The sequence below is a fragment of the Mytilus trossulus genome, unplaced genomic scaffold, assembly GCF_036588685.1.
Source record: "Mytilus trossulus isolate FHL-02 unplaced genomic scaffold, PNRI_Mtr1.1.1.hap1 h1tg000128l__unscaffolded, whole genome shotgun sequence".
Taxonomy (NCBI): Eukaryota; Metazoa; Mollusca; class Bivalvia; order Mytilida; family Mytilidae; genus Mytilus; species Mytilus trossulus.
Window position 1 is genome coordinate 1282979 of NW_026963301.1, and position 18979 is coordinate 1301957.

Here is an 18979-nt window from a genome sequence, read left to right on the forward strand (position 1 = left end):
TTATAGATTTTGTTAAATTGTTTGGGTTTTCGTATTAAAATCGTTTATTTCATTGTTTTCGTAAACAATGCTCCTGGAACAACAGTGTATAACAATTTTAAAACAAAACAGTTTCATGCCGACATTCATTTTCATACATTCCTTTAAAAACACATAATATATTAATAAGGCGTACGATTAATTTCTAGATCTTAGCGATATTGTAAAAAAAAATATGCATACTATATAAATATTTTAAGAAAATGAGAGAGAATAAGGTGTTTTTACCAAACTTTTAACAATATATGATTTCATGTTTTCAGAAGAAAATACTAGTACATTCCCGAGAGTAAGAACAAACAGGACCACCATTTCTCCAAATGTTGCCAGGGGCCTTCCACCGTGTGATTATTGTAATACCGTGAATTCGGGTGCATATTTTCTTCGGAGATCGACAGGTAATTTCATTGTGTAATATTGATATTTTTCGGTGTTTTTATTGAACATTATATAATTCTGTTTTACATTTTTAGATATATGCTAATTGTACAAGGTTCATAACTATTTCAAAGGTGTACATGCAAGAAAAGTATTTTTAAAATTGTTGTAATGATATATTCTTCTGACATTTCAATTATTTCCAAAACGTGTGAACGGCTGACACTCGGCTAACCGAGAGATTGGTCGGTTAATCTATATTGAGTATGCGGCTATATCGGCAGTTGGTCTGTTAATCGGGTTGGTTATACGTCTGTTAAGAGTAAAACGCACAATGTATTGTTAAACTCTATTAAAAAACAGATTTTTGGTAAATTATAAGAACCAAATCCAAAAAAGAAAAGTGTCTGACAAAATGAAATCTATCAAAGAACATTTTCCATCTGTAAAAATATTTCAAAGTCAAAGCAAATTTCAATAAAACTAAAAAGCGTCGTGCAAGTATGTGGTATATATGCTTATACGCATATCAATTTGTTTAATAAAAGGTGAAAAAAAACTATTTAAGATAGCATTTAAAGGGCACAAATTGTACTTAAAACTATAAATTGACAATAGTAAATATTTTATAATTATTGTAATATAACGTGAGTAATACCACGTTTCAGTGGATATTAGGGGAAAAAGTCTGTTAAAGGGTTGGACAATTATAATTGAGTCAGTTAAGAGTAGGTTGACCGTTATGGAATAACCGTTTCACAAATGATATCGGATATGTGTCTTACGTCGTAACTTCAATCCCCTTCCCTTTCATGAATGTGATCTACCGAATTAGACTATTTACCGGATTTGTAATGACATAAGCAACACAACGGGTGCCACATGTGGAGCAGGATCTGCTTACCCTTCCGGAGCACCTGAGATCACCCCTAGTTTTTGGTAGGGTTCGTGTTGTTTATTCTTTAGTTTTATATGTTGTGTCATGTGTACTATTGTTTTTCTGTTTGTCTTTTTCATATTTAGCCATGGCGTTGTCAGTTTGTTTTAGATTTATGAGTTTGACTGTCCCTTTGGTATCTTTCGTCCCTTTTTTAAGAGTTATTTAGTCATTACAAAAGTTTTGTACCTTTATAATTGTATCCCATTGAAAAAGTTAAGAATAAGATGTACTTGAGTAAAAACATAACAATTCGGTGCAACAGTATCCTTCTAGTTAGAGCATTTCTATTTTTATTATCTTTGCATTTTATTGAGAGGTGTTTCACTTCAATATAGCGTGATATAGATTGGCCGCTGGAATATGTATGGATTTATTATCAACGTTTTTAATCAGCCTTAATTTGTTTGTCTGTTCAAGTAGCACGTTCTAAAATCCGACTGAAAGTGTCTGTTTAACACAACACCAGGTACATATTATAAGTTATATGGTTCGCTACTGACCCTTACGGATCCATAGAGGGTTAGTAAAATCCCCTATGGATTGTAATTACCCTCTATGGATCCGTAGGGGGTCAGTAGTTAACCGTATAAAGATTTATCGCACGCTCGACATTTTCCGCTGCAGTTGTGGAAAAATAAACAATGAAACACAACTACATTAATAGATGACGTCACCATTAACGCGTCATGAACCCCCTATGAAATTTACTAACCCCCTATGGTCTCATAGGGGTAACTACGTGACGGCGTTAGACCAATCACACTATGATAATTTACCCGCGATGCGATGAAACGTGTTGTTGTTCTCATATGCACATGACATTTGCCACTGGACGTTAAATCCTAATTCTTCAGTATCATCCAATTGGTTATTTTGTTCTATTACTATATCATATGTTGAACAATCATCTTCGAGGGTCTATATAATGAAAAGGTTGCTTCATGTCTGTATTCTTACACAGTTTGTATTTTTTCTCCCTTTTCTTAGCAATGCATCACTTTCTACTGTCTTTATCTTTTATTCTATATTCTGCGTCTCCATCCAGATTCTCGTGTATACCATGAGGATCCGGATTGGGAGTGTTGTTGATTTCTGTATTCTTTAAATTTTTATGTCACTTTTCTCTGCATTTTATTTATTTTTCTCATTATTTTTTATCTATTCTTTATATTTATGCATCCAAAGAGATTTTACTTACTGATGTTAAGTAACATTACGACGTTTATCTCTGATGTATATACTTATTACCAATGCAGATGACAAATTGGTGTTATTCATAACAACGAAACAGAATCCACATGATGTATGCAACCATTCTTGGATGAAATTAATATTACTTAAATATTACACCTTTTGAAACCCGTCTAAATTTATGTTTCATTGTTCATGTGTTGTTTTCGTATATTTTTAGCAACTCGTCTGGAGCCTACCCATTTGATCCGATAACTCCCCATAAAGCTATCAATTTATACTGATACCATTTATAACTCTTAACAAACCAATAAACAGACCGGGTTTTATACATCCGACCAGGCTTTTAATGAAAATTGATTAATGTAACCAAAAAATACAGATTTTCGTTTAGATTTTTCACACAATGATATTAATATGGTTAACAAACAAAATGCCTGTCTTTATTCGATGTTCAAAATAATGCATGCAAGTAAATTCAACCAAGTTGTCATTTTGTGTGCAATTTGTGTGTGTAAAATGTGTATAAATTTATTGATGAGTAACCTTTATACATCCGACCCATCAACAGACCAGGTTTTTAATGAAAATTGATTAATGTATCCAAAATACAGATTTTCGTGTAGATTTTTCACACAATGATATTAATATGGTTAATAAACATAATGCCTGTATTTATTCGATGTTCAAAATAATGCATGCAAGTAAATTCAACCAAGTTGTCATTTTGTGTACAATTTGTGTGTGTAAAATGTGTATAAATTTATTGATGAGTAACATGCCTTTTTATTTTATAGATCGTTTATCGAAGCAAGAAGAAAAATAATTACACCACTGTATTCGGTACATTGAATTGTTTTGTCAGACATAAATGATATTTATGACAAAACTGTATTTAAAAAGTTAAACAATGAAACATACTGAACTTGCAATGATTGTCTCGATAACACCTAGTTAACAGACTTTAGCCATCCCGATTAACAGACCAACCGCCGATATAGCCGCATACTCAATATAGATTAACCGACTAATCTCTCGGTTAGCCAAGTGTCGGCCGTGGTGAGATACAAGTGCAAAATGTCAATGAATTTTAAAAAGAAATATAATCAAACTTAACCTTAATTAAAAACTGTATATTTATAAAAAGTAGTTTTTTAGTAATGTTTTTTTCAAATTGTTTTACCAATTGTTCCAGTCTTTTTAGCATAATGAGAAAAAAACTGAGGGGTACAAGAAATGATTTTACCAAAAACATGTACAACCCATATCATTTTTTTTCTTTTATCATTACTCAGATATGTATTTTTTGTAACAAAACAAAAAAAATATGCATTTTGTTCTTAAAAAAGAGAAAAACACAAATTTTCAAAATTAACAGCATGATAAATTTAACACAAAATATCATCAAAATGTGATGCTTCTTTCTTATATTAAGGTGGTACCTAACACTACAGGGAGAAAACTCTGTAAAATCAGATAAACGTTTTAATTACGTTGTGTTGTTAAGGGAATATTACGCTTCTCAATGATCAAAATTAGTCTTTGTCAAACTGCTTTATAACCAGTGTATTTTTTCTGATAAATTGGTTGGTTCAAATCTTTTGAAATGTTTATATTTCTGTCAAAGAGTCAAAGTTAATACTTTGTCAAAATTTTATGAAAACTAAACGAGCCAAATTAATTTTAGTGAAGGTGTTTGGTACCACCTTAACAGCTACTTATAGTTTTTTGCAAGTTAAATTTGATTAGATTGGTTATCTTCGTCATTTTATATTAAGTATGAAATTAAGTTTGATTGTGGAATTGGTTTTTTTTTACAAAAATACCCAAAATATAGTAGGTAAATATTGATGACGACTGAGAAAAATACAGTAAAAGTTTTTGTCTACAAAGATGGGTAGCTAAAAAGAAAATGCACCTAAATATATATTTTTTTTCCTAAACAATATTTTTTTTTATAGTCAGATAAACCCCAAAAAATCTGGTTAGTGTAAAAAATATTTTATTATGAAAAATACAAGTATAAATTATAAACACATTTACAAAAAGGATCCGGACACAATCTGGTTACACAATAATAAAAAAAAAGTATTAGAAAGAGGGGTCACCGATCATTTCCGCTCACAATCTGCCATCGAAAGAAACATACATTTTTGAAAAGATACTCTTTTTCTGTTGAACTAAAGAAGAAAAAAGGTAATATCGAAATAAAAAAAGAACCTAATTACAGAAATCGCTTAAATTTTACAATTATTTAGTTTATGTATAGCTTATTTGAAATCAATAATAAAAAATATAGGTCACCGATGAGTAAAAAAAGATATTTCAATTTTAATGCCGAAAAAGGGCATTTTTGCACCAAAGGGAGATAATTTCGAGCTTTTTCAATGATATCTACATTTTAAAAGCCAGCTGGGGCAAACACGAATATATTTTTTGGAACGGTTTTTGTGCCATATGATAAGGTAACAACTACTTAAGGTAATTTATAAAATTTGTAATGAAAATTAAATGTTTAATTTTTTTTTCTGAAAATCTTATACCCGCCAGCCTCCTTAAATAAGGTAAAAACTGTTCATAAATAGATACACGTACATAATTGAACAAGTTACGTTTACAACAAACCATGACGAAACGTGTATAGTTCACAAAATGTGTCTTTCATTTCATGCGTAAAATAAAGCTAGGAATTTAAATGTTCATCTTCATACGATATGTCTGATAATTTATATGGACAAAATCCGATAAAAATATCAAAGATGACACAATGTTTCTTAATCAAACAAATTTGATACCGACATAAAAGAATATACGAATCCGCAGTATATCGAATATGCACACATTACAGACTATGATGCAAAAGACTTGAACGCTCACTGGCAACTTTTTGTATCTTGTTTTAAAGATAGTTGAGCTGACAGTTCTAATGATATTCAAACATTGAAGTGATGTTCAGGATTTTGTGTTATCCACACAGATATCCTAAGATAATGTTTTGTTTTATAATTAACAGAGGCCTCTGTGCCATCAGTGACAGCAGCTCCACCTTGTTTACCGTGTACGAAGCTACAGGCAGATTGTGACCTCCCGGCAGATGACCCAGCAGGTAGTTCCGTATGTTTGATAATATACCACCATAAGCAACATAATATAATAAATGACCACTAAAGGGTGAAGGCTTTTGATATGAAAATTAACAAAGTAATAAATAAAACGAATTGGGGAAATAACTCTTTGAAATATCAATTGATTAGGGTTTAGCTCATTGCTGAACGCAGAGTGGGAATATGTAATCATTCCATTATTTGTCCATTGACCTTTCGTGTTCAAAAGATGTCTCTTTTAACATCTTTGTTTAACTGTTTAACTTAATATATTTGCAGAAGAAATTTGGTTTGCATGCACACTTGTATTTTTTCTATCCAACAAATCATAGGTTTGAACGTTGTTTTCAATTTTTTTTTTTTTTTTTTCGTATGGGGTTGTATTATTTTTTCCTTCGGGTTAATATGATTCGTTCATCCTATTTCAAAATTCAACAGTCTATCCTAAATTGAGGTATAATATATGGCCTTCCAAATACCGTTTCCATTCTAAGATTACTGAAGAGACCTAATTGTCGAAATCCGGATATGGTGTACATCTTTTTGCATCTCATCTTTACTCTATCTTCTCCGCAAGTATATTGTTTTCTGTTTGGTTTTTAATAAATAACCAAGATCCGTTTTGTTACATCTGGTGATCCGTTTATTTGACAATCGGCATGGCAGTCAGCAGGGTTTAAGAACATCCGTTGTCAAACTGCTCGTCAAATGCGTTTTGTTAAAATATATTTTTTCTCATTTTTGGCCAGGCGAGTATAATAATGATACATTGTTAAACGTTAATTTGTGTTTGCAGAGGGTATCACCAGCCCAGTAGTCAGCACTTCTGTGTTGACATGATCATGATTAGTTATCATTGAAATGGTAATAATTATAAATGTGTTGACTGTTTACAATACTTTGAATTTAATGAAATACTAAAACTGTTCGATCTTAGGAATATATGACCTCAGCTGTATTTGATAAAACATTTAGGAAATTTTGATCCTCAATGCTCTTCAACTTCTGACTTTATGAATTATGATTAATATGGTTATAATAACAAATTCACAGTTTACAAAACTCTGAATGTTTGAAACATTAATTTTCTACCTCAGGATTACCTTAGCTGTATACGAATAAACATTTTGGAAATTTTGGTCATCACTGCTCCTCAACTTCAAACTTAAATTGCCTTTCACATTTTTTATTCGGGCATTTCTTATGAGTCTTTTTGAAACGAAACGCGCGTCTGGTACAAAATAACTACTAATATAAAATTTCAATCCTGGTATCCATGATTTATTCTTCAATTTGATGATCATTTATATATTGCTGGACCGAAAGTTTCATGTGAAAACTGTTTTTTTTTATCAGCTAAACTTTTTTAAGGTAGCACAATACAAAGATTTGTTCACCAATCAGACAACTTTAAACTGATGTAATTCATTTCATCCTTCTCTATATTTTATAAATGAGGTACCAAAAAAAAAAATGATTAATCTTTCAAATTGTGAAAATTTCATTATGACATATTTATAACATAATCAATTGATATGTAATTAGTTGCTATATTGTGATGTCAACACTTGAATGAATTTAGCGTCTTTAATCTTAACAGCATCCCAAAATACTTTATAGATTCTTGTACAACTCAGCTTGACCTCCAAAACCATGTCTCAGATTTACATTAATACAACAAATGTTATTCCCAATTGAATTTGGTGATCTCTTATGAATTGATGTTGCAAACTTCATTAAAGATTTATGAGAGAATGACATACAATAGGAAAAATTTGAAACACGGTTTTGGATGTCGAACTGTGTTCTGCAAGAATATAAATATTTTGGGATGCTATGAATAACAAATTCATTCAAGTATGGACATCACAATATAGCAACTTATAACATAACAGTAAGTTATGTAATAATTATGTCATAATTTAATTATCACAATTTGAAAGATTAGTCATTCTTCTTTCTTTTGGTACCTCATTTATAAAATTTCAGGAGGGTGAGTGGAATTACATCAGTTTAAAGATGTCTGATTGGGGATGAACAGTCTTTGTATTGTGCTACCTTAAAATAACAATTTCTCTCTCTCTATTTGCCTGCACGTGTACTACAAAGCATACCGAAAAATTGTGTGGTAAACAATTTATTAATATATCATAAATATGATCGTCAAGAAAAATCTTTTGTAAGATATACTGAGTGATAATACAAACGAAGATAAAAAAAAAGTGGGTTTTTTTCATGGCTTACATGAAAAAAGCGACTATTTTTCTTTCTTTTTTTTCTTTTTGATCTTAAAGGGGCACTTGCTGTCAAGTTCATGTTCACCAATTTTAATAAAATTCTCATATTTAATTTTACGACAATGTAAAACATTTATCCATACAATCAAAATTCTATAATAAAAAGTTAACAGGGCACGGGCATGACAATACGTAGCTTCGTCTAGTGCTTATTTTAGTCTAGACGCCATCTAACTAACTATCGGGTTGACCTATCAAGTCATCCGATGACCATATAAACGATGTAAACATAACTATAGATATAAATTTTTTTATCAAAACTCTTGCTGTTGGATTTTTCTAGGTCTATTTAATTTCATCAATTTTTATCATCAATTTTATCATAAGAATGATTTTTTTAGAGAATCGAATCCGTCAATCAGATGATTTGTCTTTGTTTTACTTTCACTATTTACATTTTTTTCATTTAATAACTTAACACACACAATTCACGTGTTATTCATCTCAAGATAAGGGTAACGTTGATGTTACCACGCATACGAATTCAATGAGGTCGAATCATTCACTTGCAAGTGAATAGTTTTAATAATCAATATTGTTTAGCTTATTTTGACAAAATTGAACCATTCTGGCTGCAAAAAGCGACTTATTTCACTATTTGCATTTCATAAATGATTGAGAGAGAAAATAGTATTTTAGATTTAACTGCTTATAGTCTGAAACTTGTGTTCAAAATGTTCTAATATTACATCTTCCTTTGAAAGCAATTTGCTTTCAATCTTTTGATATATTATTCATTAGCTTTGATAGATCAAAATATATCATTATACATCTACATTTTCATTTAATTTGAAATAATGATTCTTAAATTGCAGATCAGGATAAAACTGACAGCTTGTCGGAAGGGTAGGTTCAACATTGTTTTTGTTTTTTTTGTCTTTCTATTACATATTTAAATATATTATTTGTAAACGAGAAGTGTTTCAATGGTGTTGTCAATAGCCTATAATCTATATTCAAATGCAAATATCTATAGGATGGTTTAAGGTTCAATACTGATATATTTGAACAATTGCCCTTCTATCAAGAACAAATTCACAACTTGGACATATCATTCAAAAGATTCTTCGTAAAATTTGATTCCCAAATTTGAATAATCTGTTTGCCGATTCTTGTAGTGTACACGGTAATTAGAGATCCCATTCCGGTTGTTACATGTAGAAGTGACAATTATCTTTATTCACAATGGGGGCTTCTGGAGAGAGCAAATGTATCTATGCGAAATGCATGTTATGTGTGTAACTGTTATCTTTAAATTACGTTAATGTGTTGTTTAGCTAAATATAATTTATAGCAAAAATTACAGATATGTAAAATCGAACTGTCAAACACTGGAAATATCGTTTTGGAATCCGTATTATACTATACGATATGTTGCAAATTTTAGCTTTCCTTTTTACTGATCTTCAAAAGCCCGGGGTTTTTTTGTTCAACGAAACTTGTTTTATTGCCTTCATTATGACGCCTCGGCAAAGAAATCAGAAAAATGCAAGAATTGACGTTATAATATAATTCTGAACAATGAATCAGAGTTTATGTCAATAAATGTGGTTAAAAAATGGCAGGAATACTATCTTTATAGAAGTACCTGAGAGAAAAAAAATGTCAAATCACCTATTATTCATAGTATATTTATTATGTCTTATTGATCTGGTATTTGTTTTCTTTCAGCATAATTATACTAAGTAATGGTTAAGTATTAACAATTATTTCATTTTTTTTTCACTTGTAGAGAAATAGCAGGAATCGTAGTCGGATGTGTGGTGCTATTAGTACTTATAGTTGTCATTTCTATAGTTATTTGGAAATTTTGTTGTAAGAAATGTAGGTATATTCACATTTGTTTATTGACAATCGGATATTGGTTGAATGCAACCCCTATGGCATAATATAAAAATTCGTATATGAAGTATTCAAGATTATTTTGTTACATGTATATAACATACTTAGTTTAGCCAATTCAATTTAACTCTAACAATTTTAGTTCCCTTTTGCTTTTAATGTCATCTCACATGGTTGATTTTGTGCACTACGTACTTTGCCAGTAAATGTGTTCAATATCTGTATTCATCGTATGTCATTCGTGAAGATTGTTGAATTTCACGCACAGTACAATATAAATCAACTTGTTTTGCAGGCCAATTTGTGGCCTTCCGCTGTTTAATGCTCTTTAGTCGGGTGGTTGTCTCTTTGACACATTCCCTGTTTCAATTCTCAATTTTACTGAACACTACAAAATAAACTAAAGGAATTGTATTGACAATGCTCATGACCAGGCAGATACAAGACAAGAGTGCACACGCTAAAATGTCTCGCCATCTTTACTACTAACCTCTGATATTATGTTGATAGTCCTAAATATAAAGCTTCCAGCTATCACATACACCTAATATTATCAACGAACATGAGGCCAAGGTCATATATACCTAACGCGAAAGAAACCGTATAATTTTTCTATTCACTAAATATAGTAAACCTATTGCTTATATTGGGCGTGTGTGTAAAAGGCTAAATTAAAATAAAATAAGCATTGACGAATGAAACATGCAAATAAGGTCAAGGTCCAATGAATCATGCCATGTAATATGTCATTGCACGGATACCATATGAGTTATCAAATGAAGTGATTGAACGGACAATACAAAAAAAGAAATTAGGTTAATGCGCGGACTAAACAAAATTAAAATCAACTTAGGTCATAGACAGGACAGAAGTAAAAAGATTAAGACCGTATAATGAATAAAAACTTGCCAATCTCTACTATAGTTCAAAGACAGTTGATGATAACAATCAGCCGTCATCAATGAGAAAAACAAACATACGTCTTAGTCGGCACACATAAAGGACCTATCATTGAAAATAGCTGTCTAATTAATAACCCAACGTGTATACGTCCTGTTGGTTTTTATTGTGCAGTTGAGTTGCCGTCTAAATTTAATTTGTATCCAATATAATACCTTTAAATATCATTTTCTCCTTCAGGGACCACACAACGTAATATGTTAGCACCTTAAGGTGACCGAACGACCTTCGACAATGAGTAACATCAATACCACGTATCAATCTATAAAAGACACCAAAATAACATTTGCAAAACTATTTACAATAAAAAAATAACGGTTTGATTATTTACACACCACTAAATGAAAAACATTTTAGATATGACTGACAAATTTGTTTTGTTTTGTTTTTCAGCCAAAAAAGTGTCTATATGATGATGCAGCACTTCCATGTTTATTATATATAACCTGTCATCATGTAAAAGAAAACTGATTCCGTCCTGCACTATGATATATTATGTAACCTAAACTTTTTATCTCATTTGTGATTTGTAACACTATCTATCAATAATATTTCTCTCAATGTAGAACATGTAGAAGCAGCTATGGTCATCGTTATTAAACATCACCTCCTCTGTACGCAATGTCTCCAAACAGCTTTTCTTTTTCTTCTTATGTAAAAAAAGCCGTTGGATAGTTTTCAAATCAACACGACACCATATCAAAATAAACTCATCAAAGATATAAAAATATGAGTTCCACAATAAGACATTTCTCTCTCCAAGACCATTAAATCAAATTCAGCAATCATAGGTTTATCTCCAACATTAGGCCATATAGGGACCAACAATGACGGGACTAACTAAATCATAAACAAAACGAGAAGGGAAATAATCCAGTAGAGAAGAGTAATATAATAGGAATAGATTCAACGCTGCTAATTTATAAAACATAAGGAAGTTCACATCCTTGTCACAAATCCATTGTATATCATAACTTATTTAATTTAGACTAAAAAACACCTTTACAAAACTGTGTCATAAACATAAAGATTCAGTTTTGAAGTTATCAGTAAATTAAAAGTTTAATATTCTTGTCATATACACATTCATATATCTACAATCTGTTGATACATGTATCTTGACATTATCATGTTTTTGTCTGACTATTTATGACGTCTTTTCACTAAATCCGTTGGATGTTGGGTGTGCACTGATTGATAATATAGTTTTAGATGCATAATCTTTTTATTAATTTATTGTTCGTATGTACGTGTACCCGGCTTTGTCTGTGTGTATTTGTAGTATTTGTATTTTGATCCATCTGATGAGTTTAGTCTTTTTTCATCTGAAGTTCGTTCTTATGTTGTACGGTTGCACCATTGTCCCAAATTAGGAGAGGGCCAAGGTCATTATAACATTTTTAACCCTTCAACATTCTGTAAGTATGTGCCTACAATCAGGAGCCTGTATATTTTAGTGGTATTCGTTTGTTTATGTGTCACATATTTGTTTTTCGTTCATTTGTTGTATATATATTAGGCCGTTAGTTTTCTCGTCTGAAATGTTTTACATTGTTATTTGGGGCTTTTTATAGCTGGCTTTGCTCATTGTTGAAAGCCGTACAGTGACCTAAGGTTGTTACATTGTAGCTCTTGCTGTATTGATGAGGATTTCGTTAACAAAATCCTGTATAGTTAAAGAGACGAAAAAGCTAAATTCTTTCAAGTTAACTGATCAAGATGTTGACAATTTATAAATACCTCTTTTATTAAATTACATACATTTTTAAGAATATTGCATTCATTTTAAAGATTATTCTTTTTTCTATCTATTTTTACCTCTTTTTAATTATTAATATGCATTCTTGAGAAGGTAACGGCATTTTTAAGGTTGGAGATTGGCAGTAAAACAATCTTTGTATTGTGCTACGTTAAACAAGCAAACCATATAAATGTTTTTATATGTTTTTTTTAAACTAAATGTCAGTCTGTAAACCATTGATAACCGTTATGCTTCGCGTTGGTTTATTTCATTGTCATTGAAGAGACATGCATCATTTAAAAAATAAAAGTCAATCTATACAAAAAAAAAAAAAAATAGAAATGTAATCAAATAAAATTTGTGATATAAAGGATTTATGCTTTAATATGTTAATTGAACAATTAATTCTGAAATGAAATTTAAAAACTCATTATACAGTTATTAATAACTACTGACAAAAGACATAAGTATGTACCCAACCATACTCTTAATATCTACTGATGGACAGTTCATTAAACTGGCAGAAAGATAAGATATTTAAATATTACAAATTGAAGTTTAAAACGTAAATTTATTTTGAAATGAACACAAAAACTAACAAATGTTCATGGTTGTTTAAAATAGATAGAAAAATAACTAAAATATCTGCTTACTCATACTTATGAAATAGACAAATAAAAGAAAATAAAAATTCAGTTTTTTTTTCAAAATGTCTACTGAATATACATGAATAAGGCATATTGTTGACAGTTAAAACACATTATTGTATATAACTGAAACTGTCATGAAGTATTGTGTTACGTGAATACCAAGGGGGGAAATACCACAAAAATAGAAAAGGTGTGAGAAAAAAAATCTCTTGTTTTGTATAAGGACTATAAATTGTAGGCTGATGTCGTTTTTTGTCTAGTGCGCATATATAATCTAGGCTGTAGCTCAAGAAAGTTAACGATTATATTCAAGTTTGCTCCATCGTGTTTCAACTGTCTTCTACTAGAGGAGGGACGAAAGATACCAGATGGACAGTCAAACTCATAGATTGAAAATAAACTGACAACGTCATGGCTTAAAATAAAAAGACAAACAGACAAATAATAGTACAGAAGACATAACATAGAAAACTACAGACTAAGCAATGCGATCCCCACCAAAAAATGGGGTTAATTTCAGGAGCTCCGAAATTGTTAGCAAATCCTGCTCCACATTTGGCACTCTTCGTGTTGCTTATGTTATTAGAAAATCCATTAAATAATCTAATTCGGTAGGTCACATTCGATAAAAGGGAAGGTATTGTAGTTACGAACTAATAAGACAATTATCCGATATCATCTATGAAACGGTTATAACATACCGTCAACCAACTCGTGAAGGCGTCCGTAAAATTAACGAAAGGATTATTTCAACCATTTGGAACTCATGGTTTAATAGCTTCCCTGTTAGCAGAACTCCCGTACCAAGGAAATCATGATAGGAAACACAAGCCCGGGAATATTGTATCAATTTGGAGATATATACCCCGTATGTAGGCGCTGCTGGAATGTTGCTACAAACAAATAAAAAGTTCACAATTGGGCAGCTGAAATCATCTCTGTTGTCGTAAAGTTTTGTTTTCAACCGACCTTTATTGTCTAGTTTTAGATGAAGGTCAAGATATGAGGCAGATATATTTAACTGTATCAGTATTATCCTTATTTCTATAATAGATAGATTCGTTCAACATAGTCATCAAATTTGTATTTAGTGAGAGAACATCATGTGTTATAGCGGAACGTAATGTAAAAGAATATTGCTAACTTCTTATCATTTTCCTAAGAAGTACCTTTTGAAGTCAGCCTCATAATAATAAAGAATACGAGTTATTAGATATGTCAATTACATTAATTAGTTTTTAAAAGTAACTTTTTAAATGTATATGATATCTTAAAAATGTGAAGAAAACAAATGTAAAGAAAAGCAAACAAACTGCTTTATCATAGCTAATGTTCCTTCATATGTGCACCTTAGTATTTCAATGAACATAAATAGAAAATAAAAATGATAATAACGGGGGAGTAAAATGCATATGACATTTGTTCACACTTGTTAACTCGTATAACTTGAAGTAAAAAGATCTGTATATCAGAATGGATATCACTTTAAATTGTTGTTAGGAGTGCATCCCATCACGATTCATTATCGGAGTAACAGTGATACTACTGAAGATGAGTAAAACATTTTGGACTTGTTCAATAGCTTTGATTTGGTTATGATACAGATATTCCTTGTATAGTTTTCAAGTATGACCATGTATTCCTAGTATAGTTTTACAAGCATGAACAAGTATTCTTAGAAATAGCAGTATCATAGCTGGTGGGTTGGTATTAGTACTTATAGTTATCATTGGTATAGTTAATTGGAAATTTTGTGGTAAAAAATGTACGTATACATTTAAGGATAACTGTAATATTTTTTCTGTCTATGAAGAAATAACATAAAAATTTGGTGCTCACTGAATAACGCGCGTAGCGGGTTATTTAACAGTATGCACCACATTTTTTATGTTATTTCGAGTAGACGGAAAAAATATTACAGTCATTTCTTATAATTTAATTCTAAATTCCATTTTAAAGCATAGAAAACCATGAAAATAAGTTGATGACGTCACGGTCACATGACAAAATTATGTCTATGGGCTCATAACAAAATAACGTCAGCCAATCAGAAGACGCGTTACATACCAAAATTAAATTATTGTCAGACGTTAATCATACATATTTTATACACCTTTGACATAAGTCTAAAATCTTAAACGGTTATTAAAATATCAAACATACTAACAAACGGAATTAACAATATTAATTAAAGTTTACCAATGCTGTAAACATCTTCTACTATGGTTAATTGTGTATACTTTTTTGACAAAACACTTGTTAAAGATCTTAAACATGTTGAAACAACTTAAATCATTCAAGAAGATGTTACGGAAGATCAAATTAATTCATTGAACGAACAGTACAGCATAACTCAACATACAAATTTAAAAGTTAACTGAAGGCATTGCAATTTGTTGATATGGTTTGTTTAAATGTAGGTAGTTTTAATTGGTATTCAGTCCAATTTCTATTTTAAGTCAATGTGCGAATGCAATACTATATTTTAACAATCATCCCGTCATTGTGATATTGTTCGATGGTATTTTTTGTGTATTCTTGTCGTTCCTGTTTTCTAATGAACTATATCTATATACCCTTTTTGTCTTTCTTGGTTTCACATCTGTTGGTTCTTGTGTGATACCTATAAATGGTGTACGCCTTCATATTAGTTGATGTAGGCTAATGCTATCAAACACTTAGTCATTCTAACTTTTTTATTGTCGCAAACGCTTCGCAATATAAAATACAAGTACTAGTGAATAAAATTAGATTTAAAAAATATCTTTTTTTTTTATTTATTTATTTTTTTTTTTTTGGGGGGGGGGGGGATTGAACGCGGGATTTGTCACTTACTTTTTATAAATATTTATGTGTATTAGTTTTATTTTCGTATATTCTTTCTGACTGTTACATTATGTTCAGTTCATACAAACCGAGACTTCAAAAATATACTGTTTTAATCCCAGTGTGAATTGTGTGCGAAAGTTTGCATGCTGGCTATTTTTTATCTATTCAATACAATAATGTTATATAAAAGATAGTTACCTTCATGTAAAACTTTTAAAATCTAGATTGGGTTGACATTTTAGATATGTACCGAAATTTCAACTACTTGAACTTTTTTATCCTTTGGAAATACATACCTTACGTTTTCGATTTAAAAGAGAAACGCATGTGATTTTTTTTAAATAATCTAGAATTAGAATAACTTCTCTGCAAAAATATGCTTTAAATGTGAATAAAACGTCTTTGAAAATTGTTGGTATTTATCACATTTTCATGATTTAGTCAAAGAACGGCATCATTTTCTGTATGTTTATCTTATTTGAAAAAAAATGTAATTTGTTCCTATAATTGGCACTTTTTAGCTTCATGCATAATCAATATTAATGTTATTTTTTTAAAGAGTGGTCCATAAACTTGTTTTCATGTTAAATCCGAATGAAAGATCAAAATGTCTAAAAATGCATGTTTTCCTTATATGCAAGTTAGACGTCGTGGACAATAATCTTCTTCTTTAGCAAAGGCATTATATCCCCTGTACCTTTATCGTACATATGCTCTTAATAGACTATACAATATTTACATATTCTGTCATTTGGAAGAGTGGTTGGCTCGGTGTATTGATCTGTCTCTTTTACCTAAGGTAAACATCGATTCTAAAACTAAATGAAAAACGTTTTTGTTGTCTATAATTTACTCTTTTACAATTATACTTATCATAATTGTTGTGCTCTGTCAAAAAAAGATTGCTTGGCCTACCTTTTGACACTGACAAAAAAGAGATTTTTTTCTTTTTGAAATATAACTTTCTATAGCCAAAAAAATGTATAGTGTGTGGTATTTAACAGGTACATCACACAGCAGGGGTCGTGAAAAATATAATATTTTATGCATAAAAATCTGATATAATAAGTGAAAATGACAACACATTATGCAAACCGGAAATACAGGTGTGTACAAGCGAAAAGAAATGTCATCGATAGCCACTATATCTAAATAAATTTGATAATAAGAGACGCAAAATCTGTCTGTGTGTTTTACGGGAAGCACAGAAAGACAAGCTAAGCTTTAGACAGGAGTTAAATCTGAGATATATTTATGTAAAACATAACTACTCAAACGATAGCACAGCAATGATATTTTTTTCACAAATTTTAATATTTAACATTATTGTGCTGATATTCTGAGTAATTATGAAATTAATGTATGTTTTCATCCTAGAATCATCTTCAATGGATTGAAATATCATAACAACATTATGAAAGCGTATAAAGACAAGTCATCAACTTATAATGAGAAATAGTCTTAAGGTTTATGTACCCTTCTGTTGGCATTTGCCACAAAGTCCTCTTTTTCTATTGAATGCAATGGAACAGTAAAAAATAATGTTTTGCATCAAGTTTCCCCTTGGAATATGTACAAAATGGTATATCTGTATTATTCTTTATATCTGTAGTTTTAATACAATTGAAGTTTGAAAAGCTCGTACAAAAATGGCTACAGAAGGGTACATAAACCTTAATCATTAGTTTAATTTAAACATTTAACCTTTTCCCAAAACAAATGTTGATACATTGTGTATTTTTTCTTACTGAAGAAGTAGGTTGATGTAATATATCTATATCACATTGCTCATACTGTGGAATCATTAATATTCGTTGGATACCAATTTTCGTGGATTTCGTGGGTACAGGAGAACCACGAATTAAAATATTCAACGAATAACAAATTTTCAAAAGGAATGAATGCATATTTTGGCAAAACCAGGGAATTAAATATCCATGAATATGCAAGTTTTCCGGAAACCACAAAAATTGGTACCCACGAAAATAAGTGATCCACAGTATATAAAAAACAAACAATATATATTTAAAAAAAAGTACAATTCATGTCTTCACTGCTGAAGTTCCTCGTTCACCAGTCATAAATTATTTTGTTTATAATTCATGTATTGCACTTGACGTAAAACTAAGGTACATACACAAATGTTATTACAAATTATTAATCAGACTGAAAATTAGCATCTCCTCTCCATGCCGAAACCACTGCCTTTTATCTATTTCTGATTAATGCTGGCACAAGGTCACTGCGTCTTTATACCTTCGTGACCGTCATGATGTGATGACAAAGAAAATATATAAACACCAGGTAAAACAATTTATTGCATGAATTATGCATGTGACGTTGATTTGTTACCATTTCAAAAGAAAATGAAATCCCTAGTGATAGGCTTTTATTGATATTCATTTTTGTTCATTACTATATTTCTATATATTCGATTACAACTGTTTTTTAAATTTGCTGTATCAAGTATCATTCGAAATGTCCCAATGGTTTAATGGTTTTAAACCAAAGGCGATAAACAACGTCTGTAATAATGATCCCATCGCAGATGCCTGATGTGGTATCAATGACATATATACGTTTCAAACCTTTGGCAGGGTCATTCCAGATCAAAATTTTCAGATAAGTGCCAGTAGGAATTTTATGAATAAAAATGAATTATTTAATAGACAGTAGCTTCTGACATTAACAAATTGTATGTACGAGTATATATGTGTCTTTTTTCCTATGGCAACCAAACAAATTTAGGTCGTTCGATTTCCCTTGCGGACTATAAATTTCACCTGACCAGTTTTAATTTTGTAACTGAAAAAACAAACTCGCATTTTATTGTAATAGACTCTGATTTTTCGCATTACTTATTAATTTGTTGTTGTCCATACATTTATTGACAGGAATTCATAACATTTGCTAACCAAACATGGAAAACAAGCAGTTCATATTTACAAGTTGGATGCATTTAGCTTTGACAGTCGGTATGTTACATGTATATTGCATCTAAAAACAAA

At 30.5% G+C, this 18979-nt stretch overlaps 1 long non-coding RNA gene across 1 annotated transcript; it reads left to right on the plus strand.

The window, feature by feature from the left end:
• Positions 1-310: 310 nt before the first annotated feature.
• Positions 311-11251, plus strand: LOC134700187 (uncharacterized). Its single transcript, XR_010103801.1, has 5 exons — positions 311-437; positions 5562-5654; positions 8765-8795; positions 9682-9773; positions 11145-11251. It is a non-coding gene; the product is annotated as an uncharacterized LOC134700187 (long non-coding RNA).
• Positions 11252-18979: the final 7728 nt, after the last annotated feature.